General features: G+C 40.5%; 1 long non-coding RNA gene across 1 annotated transcript; it reads left to right on the top strand.

Annotated features, from left to right (window-relative positions):
* Positions 1-4,612: 4,612 nt before the first annotated feature.
* On the top strand, positions 4,613-5,582 carry LOC131011567 (uncharacterized). The gene is made up of 2 exons (XR_009097027.1): positions 4,613-4,951; positions 5,044-5,582. It is a non-coding gene; the product is annotated as an uncharacterized LOC131011567 (long non-coding RNA).
* The last annotated feature ends 4,531 nt before the right edge of the window (positions 5,583-10,113 follow it).

Genomic DNA, 10,113 nt, shown 5'->3' on the forward strand with positions numbered 1-10,113 from the left:
TTTCGTTGTTGTCCAAATTTGACACGACTTAATTTTTAAAAATTCAAAAAACAACCCCTTTTTGTAAATAATTATACAAAGACCCACTTATGTTATAATTTGGGACATTTAAACCAAAACAAGATATTTCCTTATGATGTTTTCTTTTAAACCATTTTAGGCGCGGATCAAAGATTAAAAGAAAACATCATAAGGAAATATCTTATTTTGGTTTAAATGTCCCAAATAATAATATAAGTGGGTCTTTCTATAATTATTTACAAAAAAGGATTGTTTTTTGAATTTTTTAGAATTAAGTCGTGTCAAATTTGGACAACAACGAAAGTTGGTGTATTAAAATGTAAAATCCTAACTTCGCGTCAAATATGAATTTTTGTCAAAGTCTGTGTATTTTCACGCAATTATCCCTTGATTTTATTATGTCTGGCTAGTTCTTTTATTCTGAACCTAGGGTTTGTACATAGCTGATTAATTATGTGTTTTTGATTTATTGATATCAATTTGCCCTCCAACTTGTGATTCATGATTCCTGGTGCTTATTTTCTTGTGAATTATCTGATCAATGATTTACATGTTTAGCTGTTCAGTTTGAGTATTGAATGTGATAATTGTTCAGCCGATTCAGGAATGCATGATATAGTGTTAGCCTTGAGTCTTGAATGCGATAGGTGAAGCTATAGGAAGCTATTCTTTATGTGCTATTTGGAGTTAATTGATTCCTTGGAGTCTTGAATGCGAAAAGGGGTTAATTAATCTACGTTCATAGGTGTTCGTTAGAGAAGCTTGTGGATAATATAGTGATATTTCATCAGGGTTGGATTAAAATTGGTAATTGAATCGATAGATTAATTGCATGTAGTTGATTAGTAAAAGTACATCCCTAGGGTCAGAGTTTTCCTTACATTTGAGTTAGTATCGTTATTTATATGCTCTTCAGATTTTATTTAGTTAATCTTAGTTCGTAATTCACCTTCATAATTGTTTTGCCTGCATATTGTTAGAGTCTGTTTAGGAAATAGATATAGTAATTTCGTTTTACAGTCTCTGTGGATACGATACTCTGCTTGCTGTTTTCATACTACAATTACACTGTTTAGTTGCAGTTTTTGTTGCTATAAAAATAGTGATCAAAAGCCCGTGACTCTATAAGACCTCCACGCAAGCCCTCGGTCACCGAGCCGACCTCGCTCCGCTACTAACACTTGAAAAAATAGCTTTCAAGGTCTTGTCGCTTCGGTGAACCGGAAACCTATCTCCACAGCAAGCTCCCCAATTTGACCCGGTCCGTCACAAGTCCAATATCGAAATCCCCTCGAGTTAGATCGGTTGTGGACGAGACCATGCGAATGGTTGAATTGATGACTTCACTTCGATCTCTTCGACTGAACCTGAAGGAACCCGATTTGGCTTCAATTGAGCGATTTCAGCAATCTCCGATCGAATTGGATTGATTCTTAAAGAAGCCGCACCTTTACAAGATTTCGGCTCGGCCCGGGAAAGCGCTGGCAACAACAGAAAGAGATTGATTATGTTATGAGATTTCTTTGGATTATGCAAATATGAGTTCCCCGTAGGGTGTGGAAAGTGTGTTGTCCTTTCAACCCCGGGAGCCTTCACCGCTGTGTGAAAGCGGGCTTGCGCGCGAGTCGAATAACGTAGGTGCACAAGAGTACTTCGCGCCTAGATTCAAGAAATAATCTGTACCGTTTAATTGTATCAATCTTATGGTTTGTATTAAATGGAAATATCCAATTTTATATTCATTAAGTTTTGATATTCATTATATATAAACTGCGATTTTATTTTAAAAAGAAGAAAAAACCTAAAAAAAACCCTTGAAAGCACAAGAAAAGCAGACTAAGGGCCGAGCCTCATTAAAACCTTTTTACGGAAAACCCAGTGGGAAAAACCGCAAACAGGAAAAAGAGTACCCCTCTAAAAGACGAAAACAAAAGAGGGGAAGAGCGGAAGGGAATGTTTCTGGAACTCCGGCCTAACCATCGTCCCCAAACAGACCCGGCTCTCACCCCACGAAAACAGAACGAAGGCAAAAGGCCGGTTAGACGCCGTCGCCTAAAAGCCAACCAAAAACAGACCCAAACCAAGAAAACAAAGCAACACGACCGGTAAGACGCTGTCGCCGTGAGCACAAACCAAAACCCAAACAAAGAAGAAGAGCTACACGGCCGGTCAAAAGCCGTAGCCGTGAGCTCACAAGAAAGCAGCGCCTTACCAAACTAAGAAGAGCTACACGGCCGGTTATATGCCGTCGCCGTGAGCTCACAAGGGGTAGCACCTCACCAAACAAAGGAACTACACGGCCGGTTAAACGCCGTCGCCGTGAGCCCACAAAAAGGCAACGCGTCACCAGAGCAAAGAACACAACGGAGCAGCGAAGGGACAGATCGGAACCAACCCCGGTAGGGGCCGCAAGAGCAGCTCTGCAAGACAGCGGCAGGATCAGCGCGGACCAGTGCAGCGCAACCCAAAGCCCATCAGAAAGATCCAGCTGCAACACCAGTAAAGGCCAACACCAAGAAAACCAACACAAGTCCGACCGAGGCAGCAGAAGCAGCCTACAGCTCTGATACCACTCTGTCACAGCCCACTATCCCAATGACGGGTTAACCGGGGTTATGACTTGGGTGAACAATAAGAAATGGAAATTTAAAAGGGATTTACTAAATAACCAACATTAATAACAACAAACTAGTGGTATATATATATATATAACCACTTGGGTAATTAACAAATGAGCCAGCCATAACGACTAAACCCCAAATGAAAGTTAAACAAAATGAAGGAGTAATAAGTTCCACAATACGATAACAAATTCAGAGTGTTTGTAGCGGAAAAACGTGTGAGTTATGCATATGGAGATGCATACTCAAGGTTTCATTACATAAACATCAAAAGGGAAATCCGCTCAACCTGCACATTTAGAAATACATGCAGGGCTGAGTATAAAAATACTCAGTGACATAAGCCGAAAATACAACATGCATACATATATAAATTGAACTGCCATAACAGTAACACACAGGGGTTTTCATAAATGACCTGCGCTTACTAAAACATTTCGTTCATTTTCATAAAGGTGGATGCATCCCATTTTCAGTCTATATGATCCATATCTGTCCTTTCTGTCACGCGCCGGGAAGGAGGCCTCCTTACCACGGACGCCAAGACCGGTCGCAAGCGACTCGCGGTCTCCATAAGTGTACACGTTAACCCTAGCTAGCGACCTTTGTCTAGCATAGGATCCCAATTGGATTTCCTTTAAAGTTGGCGAACCAACACAGATAGGATACATATAAAAACATAAACATTTTTGGCAGTCAATCATTTCGTAACATTTCATTTCCATAAACATTTTCATTTTCATTTCATAAGAGTCATTTATCGTTTGGGCATTTCATAAAACTGAATTAAACAGTTAAATCATATCATGCATATATTCGTATATGAGGCCTACGTCACGCAGGGGATCTCTATATACGTAATAATAAAATAATGCCCACCTCAATTGTTCTTAAAGCTGGCGTGGAGTCGTTTCTTCTTCTGCTTCACTTTCTGTCGCCCGGACCTTCATTGATGAAGAGTCGATAAGTTCGTGAAGAAATTGTCATAAGACAAAGTCTAATTCTACGTGCCTAAGGTATCTTTTAATGCTTTAGGGTTCTAGCATCCATATTAATCTCGTTTCATTCAATCAATAAAATGTAACCAATTATCATGTAACTATCATATAGGTTCGAACCCATTTGTTCGAACATCAACATGTACATAATCCATAACCTCCCTCTACACCCGTCATTTAGTCAAGTACTCCATCAATTAAGAACAAGCCATATATTATCACCTTGAAAATTTAATCATTATAAATCATGCTTTCTCATACTTCGCACATTTTCATCACTTAAATAAATAAATCATTTATAAACACATGCTTAGTAATTTAATATCTCAATTAAATCCCAAGCTCATTTGATAAAGTAAATCATATACTTAATCATTCTATAACACAATTCCACATTTTTTTATCATGTAAATAAATAGTCTCAATATTTATTAAAACATGAAGCCATTCTAATAGGACATTTTAATTCCATTATAATGGAATTACTCATAAAATAATTTAATCCTTTTTCTTTAAAAAAAGAAACCATATTTATAATATTATATACATTTTTTTTTTAAATAAATAAGAAATTCCATTATTCATTTATAAATAATAAAACATTTTAAAATCCATTGAGATGAAATAAAACATTTTAACCATTTAAAATCCATACTCAAAAAGCCTTGAAATATTATAAAAATGAGGGTTTAATCCCAATTTTTTTTTTAAAGCAAGAAGGCCCAGCAGTATATATAAAAAAAAAATCGGCCCATTTTTATTTAAAATTTTCGGCCCAAGCTAATTAAAATAAATAGGCCCACACTCAAGCCCACTGAAAATTAAAATAAATTGCCCAGCATAAAAAAAAAATTCGGCCCACTGATTTAAATATTTTCGGCCCACTCTCTCTCTCTTTTTAAAAAAAATTTCGGCCCACTCTAAACTTAACCCTAATACATACAACATATACCACACACACAAAACACATAACACACGCACACACACAGCACGCCTTTCACTCTCCCTCTCTCTCCCTCTCGGTCTGCCTCCCTCTCCCTCGCCGGACGACAGCGGCGCCGTCAGCAGCGAGCGCCGCTTCGCCGGCCGCTTCTCTTCCCTTCCCCTATTCTCTCTTTCCCCTTTGGTTCTTCCCTTTTCGTCCGTCTCTATCTCTCGGAAACAACCACACGCCGCCTCCTACATGTGCTACCCCGCCTCCTCCGCCGTGACAGAACACGGCCACCTCTCTCAGCCCCTGTCATCTACTGGTCGTCTTCTTCACCGGCCGTCCGAACTCGCCGTGGAGAAGCCGAGCATCGTTTCTCACAGGTAAGCCCTAAATCTCTTTCTTTCCTCCTCTTTTCTTTTCTTAAAACTAGATCTGAGTTTCCCCCATTTTATCCTCTTTTCCGGCCGAGCAGGACCAGCCCGGTGCTCCCACCGCCGTATCGCCGCCGCCGATGCCGCCGCGTCGTCGTCACCGGAGAAGATAAGTCCTCCCTTCCCTCTCTTCTTCTCTTACCCCTTTTCTCCGTTTCTCTCTCTCTCTTTTTTTTTTTTTAAACTGAAACTCTAATAATCTTTCTCCTCTCCCAATTTCTGACAGAAAAAGGAAAAGGCGGCTCGGCGGCACCGTTGCCGTCGCTGGCCCTGAGCAGCCGCCGACTGTCTCACTCCCTCCCCTGACTCGGACACACAAGGACGGGAGACTCATCCCCCCAAATTCCAGTCACACGCACAAAAGCAAAATTAGGGTTTTATTAATCTGTTCTTTCAATCATTCATTTCCTTTTTATTAAAACTGATTGTACATGTAATAGATTAGAGAATATAGTAAAATGTGTGCGTGTGTATTATTCTGTTGGTGGTTCTCTGATGGTGATAAGCTGATGTAATTGAAACAATAATAGTCTAAAAGAAGTGGTAATGGATGCGTGTGTTCGATCTGTTTTCATTTGAATCATAGTTTTGTAATTTAACAAATGAATGTATGGAGAAAGTAAGGTAGGAGGTAACCTTGATAATTTTCTGAACTCACAAAGTTGGATCTGCGAATCAACAATTTAACAATGAATTTGGATTTGAATCTGCTTGATTGCTGGAAGTTGGAAACATAACATAGTTAAAATAGAGGGTTGTATCCCCAAGGAAGAAGAAAAGAATTGGTTGGAACACTTACCTCTGCACTTAAACTTTGTTGGGTGTGTTGAAAAGTGAGGAAAGAGCGGATGAATAATAGAAGGAAACTTGGTTTTGAAACTTGGCTTTTGTCTATTTGAAATGGCAGATGATTGATGATAAGATTTTGATAATAAGATTTGTTAAGATTATGAGGATTTTATTGTCGGTATAAAGGAGAGTTGGTGGTGAAAATTGGCAGTGAAGTGGAAAAGTAGGTGTAGTGGTGGGGGAAAAATGTAATGGTGGGGATGTAGGGTAGTGGTTAAGATGAATCAAATTTAAATAGAGCTCTTGACTCTAATCAATTAAAAGATTCTTTATGAAATCCTTGCAGTAAAATCATTGAAGTAAAACACTTTATAAAACTTAATATCCCATTTAAAGGAAATTTTATGACTTCATGCCCACTAAAAAAAAATCCATGTGGCTCATATAATTATGCTCAACCACTAATTAAACTTGTGCACCATATTTATAAAGATCCTTTAAAAATCAAACGGATTCAAATAATAATAAGAATTAAGCACATCAAGACACATATAAAACAATTAAATCACATCGGATAATTCAAACTATTTTTATTAATAATGGATGCTGAACCTTAATTATTAATAATTGAGTCTTTAATCAGTGATTAAAAGCTGGGATATGACATACTATCCCCCTAAAAAAAATTTCGTCCCGAAATTTGTACCTCAGGAAATAATTCTGGGTATTTCTCTTTCATGCTAGACTCGAGTTCCCATGTCGCCTCTTCTTGATCATGGTGCTTCCAAAGGACTTTTACTAAGAATATCGATTTATTCCTTAGTACTTGAATCTTCCGATCTAAAATAGATTCGGGTCTCTCTTCATAGCTCATATCTGGGCTAAGGATAACGTCGTCTCTTTGGATCACGTGTTTTGGATCATAAACATATTTTCTCAACTGCGACACATGAAACACATTATGCACATTCCCAAGGCTTGGCGGCAACGCCAGCCTGTAAGCTACCGGGCCCACCTTTTCTAGGATCTCATAGGGTCCTATAAAACGGGGTCTAAGCTTACCCTTTACGCCAAATCTTGTAATCCCTTTAGAGGGAGAAATCTTCAAAAAGACTTTATCCCCACACTCAAACTGCAAGTCGGTTCGACGTTTGTCGGCATAAGACTTCTGTCTATCTTGGGCCTCTTTAATACGCTGTCGAATCTGACGGACGATCTCAATCATCTCGCCTACTGTATCTGGCCCCAAGATTCTTCTTTCGCCGACTTCATCCCAGTAAAGCGGCGATCTACATTTCTTCCCGTATAACGCCTCATAAGGTGCCATGGCGATAGTTGCTTGATAGCTGTTGTTGTAAGCAAATTCGATTAGTGGCAACACACGCTCCCAATCTTCTCCTCTATCTAGCACGACAGTCCTTAACATATCTTCTAGCGTTTGAATTGTCCTTTCGGACTGACCGTCGGTCTGCGGGTGGAAAGCTGTGCTGAAATTCAACCTTGTTCCCAATTCCTTCTGCAAGCTTATCCAGAATCTGGAGGTAAACTTAGAGTCTCTGTCGGACGTGATTGTCTTCGGCACCCCATGTAAACGCACGATCTCCTTAATGTAGAGTTGGGCTAACTTATCTGATCTATACGTGATAGGGATAGGCAGAAAGTGTGCACTCTTCGTGAGTCTGTCAATAATGACCCATATTGCAGTGTTACCTCGTCTTGTTTTTGGCAATCCTGTAACAAAGTCCATTGCAATATCGTCCCACTTCCATTCTGGAATCTCCAAAGGCTGTAGCTCGCCGTAAGGTCGTTGGTGTAAAGCCTTTACTTGCTGACAAACTAGACACTTTTCGACGAATAAAGCCACGTCTCGTTTCATTCCTTCCCACCAGAAATTCTCTTTTAGATCTTGATACATCTTAGTGCTTCCCGGGTGGGCGACATAAGGAGTGTCATGGGCTTCACTCATGATTTTGTTCTTGAGTTCATCGTCATGAGGGATGCATATTCTCCTTTCAAAGAAAATAGCATTATCGGCTTCTTCGTGGTAGTTCTTAAGATTTCCTTCTCTTATCTTAGCTCGTAATTTCTCCAATTTATCATCCTTCCTTTGAGCTTCTACCACCAATTTCCTCAAATTCGGTATAATCGCGACCACCCCCGCTATTGTAGCAGGTGGGTTTATCACCTCTAATTTCATCCTATCAAAATCTCGTATGAGCTCTTCTTCCTTTGTAAGGATGTATCCCAGTTTCAATGGGACCTTGCGGCTCAATGCGTCGGCTACTACATTGGCCTTCCCCGGGTGATAATTTATACCACAGTCATAATCTTTTACTAATTCGAGCCACCTTCGCTGTCTCATGTTGAGATCTTTTTGCTCGAAGAAGTACTTCAGACTTTTGTGATCGGTGTAAATCTCACACCTGACACCATATAGATGATGTCTCCAAATTTTTAGTGCGTGCACTACCGCCGCTAGTTCAAGATCATGGGTCGGATAATTCAATTCGTGTGGCCTAAGTTGCCGCGATGCATATGCAATCACTTTGCCTTCCTGCATCAAAACGCATCCTAGTCCGTTCTTTGATGCATCCGTGTAGACCACATACTCCTTGTCTGGTTCCGGAATTGTTAGCACTGGCGCTGTAGTTAGCTTTTCCTTGAGCAGCTGAAAACTTTCTTCACACTCGTTAGTCCATGTGTATTTAATTCCCTTTCGGAGCAATTGCGTCATCGGCCTTGCTATCTTGGAAAATCCCTCAATGAATCTTCGATAGTAGCCAGCCAATCCCAAGAAACTTCTGATCTCGTTTGGGGTAGTTGGCGACTTCCATCCTTGTACTGCTTCCACTTTGGCGGGGTCCACCTTTAATACCTTCTGAAGATACAATATGTCCCAGAAATGTAACTTCTTTGAGCCAAAACTCACATTTGTTGAATTTGGCATAAAGGCGTTCATCCCTAAGAGTTTGCAAAACAGTTCTCAGATGTTCCCTGTGTTCTTCTTCATTCTTGGAGTAAATGAGGATATCATCAATAAACACCAAGACGAATTTATCCAAATAAGGATGAAATACTCTGTTCATGAGGTCCATGAACACAGCTGGTGCATTTGTTAGTCCGAACGGTACAACTACGAACTCGTAGTGACCATATCTTGTTCGGAAAGCCGTTTTGGGTATATCTTCATGTCTAACCTTTAACTGATGATACCCAGACTTCAAATCGATTTTGGAGAAAACACTTGCGCCCTTGAGTTGGTCGAATAAATCATCAATTCTGGGCAATGGATACTTGTTCTTAAGCGTTAGCTTGTTCAGTTCTCGATAATCGATGCACAATCTCAAGGTTCCATCTTTCTTCTTGACAAACAGCACCGGCGCTCCCCATGGGGACACACTAGGCCTGATGAAGCCTAGGTCCAGCAACTCTTGTAACTGGATTTTCAACTCTTCCAATTCCTTCGGGCCCATTCTGTACGGTGCTTTTGATACCGGCGCCGCTCCTGGCTCTAGATCGATGGTGAATTCTACTTGTCTGTCAGGTGGTAATCCTGGCAAATTTTCTGGGAAAACATCTTGAAAATCCCGCACAATCTCTACAGCTTCCATTGTCTTTTTGGTCTCAACTCCCCCATTCAGGTATACGAGGAAGGCTTGGCAGTCTTTCTTGTTCATCATCTTCCTCGCTTGTAAGGCTGAAATAATCGGCACTCTGTTCCTTCTGCATATTCCATAGAAACTTAAAGTATCCCTTCCTGGAAAGTTGAAACCGATTTTCCGCTCTTGGCACAATATTGTGGCATAGTTCTCCGCTAGCCAGTCCATTCCCAGGATTATATCAACGTCCTCCATCGATATAACATGCAAGTTGTTTGCTATAACCTTAAACGATCCTATGGTCAGTTCTAGGTTCGAGCAAGCATGTGTTACTACTGCTATTCCTCCTATTGGTGAAGAAATTCTCAAGTCCTGATTAGTCTTTTCAGGTTGGAGCTTTAAAGTTTTTACACATACACTTGCAATAAAAGAATGCGAGGCACCCGTGTCGAACAGAAGTATAACAGGTGTGTCAAATAATGTGCCCATACCTGCCAAATTCCCTTGGTTGTTTCCTTGCTTATTCTTGTGCAGGGCATAGGCTCTTGCCTGTGAAATTTGCGGTGGACGTGCCGCAGATCGATACTGCTGCTGTGGTGGTGGGTAGAGTAACTGTTGGCCTTGGATAGCCTTGAGTGGTTGTACTTGGCCCGGCTGATTCGGCCCTCTCATTCCTCCTTGTGGTTTTCCTTGGCAGTCTCTGGCAAAATGGCCCTTCTGGCC

Source organism: Salvia miltiorrhiza, chromosome 2 (assembly GCF_028751815.1).
Source record: "Salvia miltiorrhiza cultivar Shanhuang (shh) chromosome 2, IMPLAD_Smil_shh, whole genome shotgun sequence".
NCBI lineage: Eukaryota > Viridiplantae > Streptophyta > Magnoliopsida > Lamiales > Lamiaceae > Salvia > Salvia miltiorrhiza.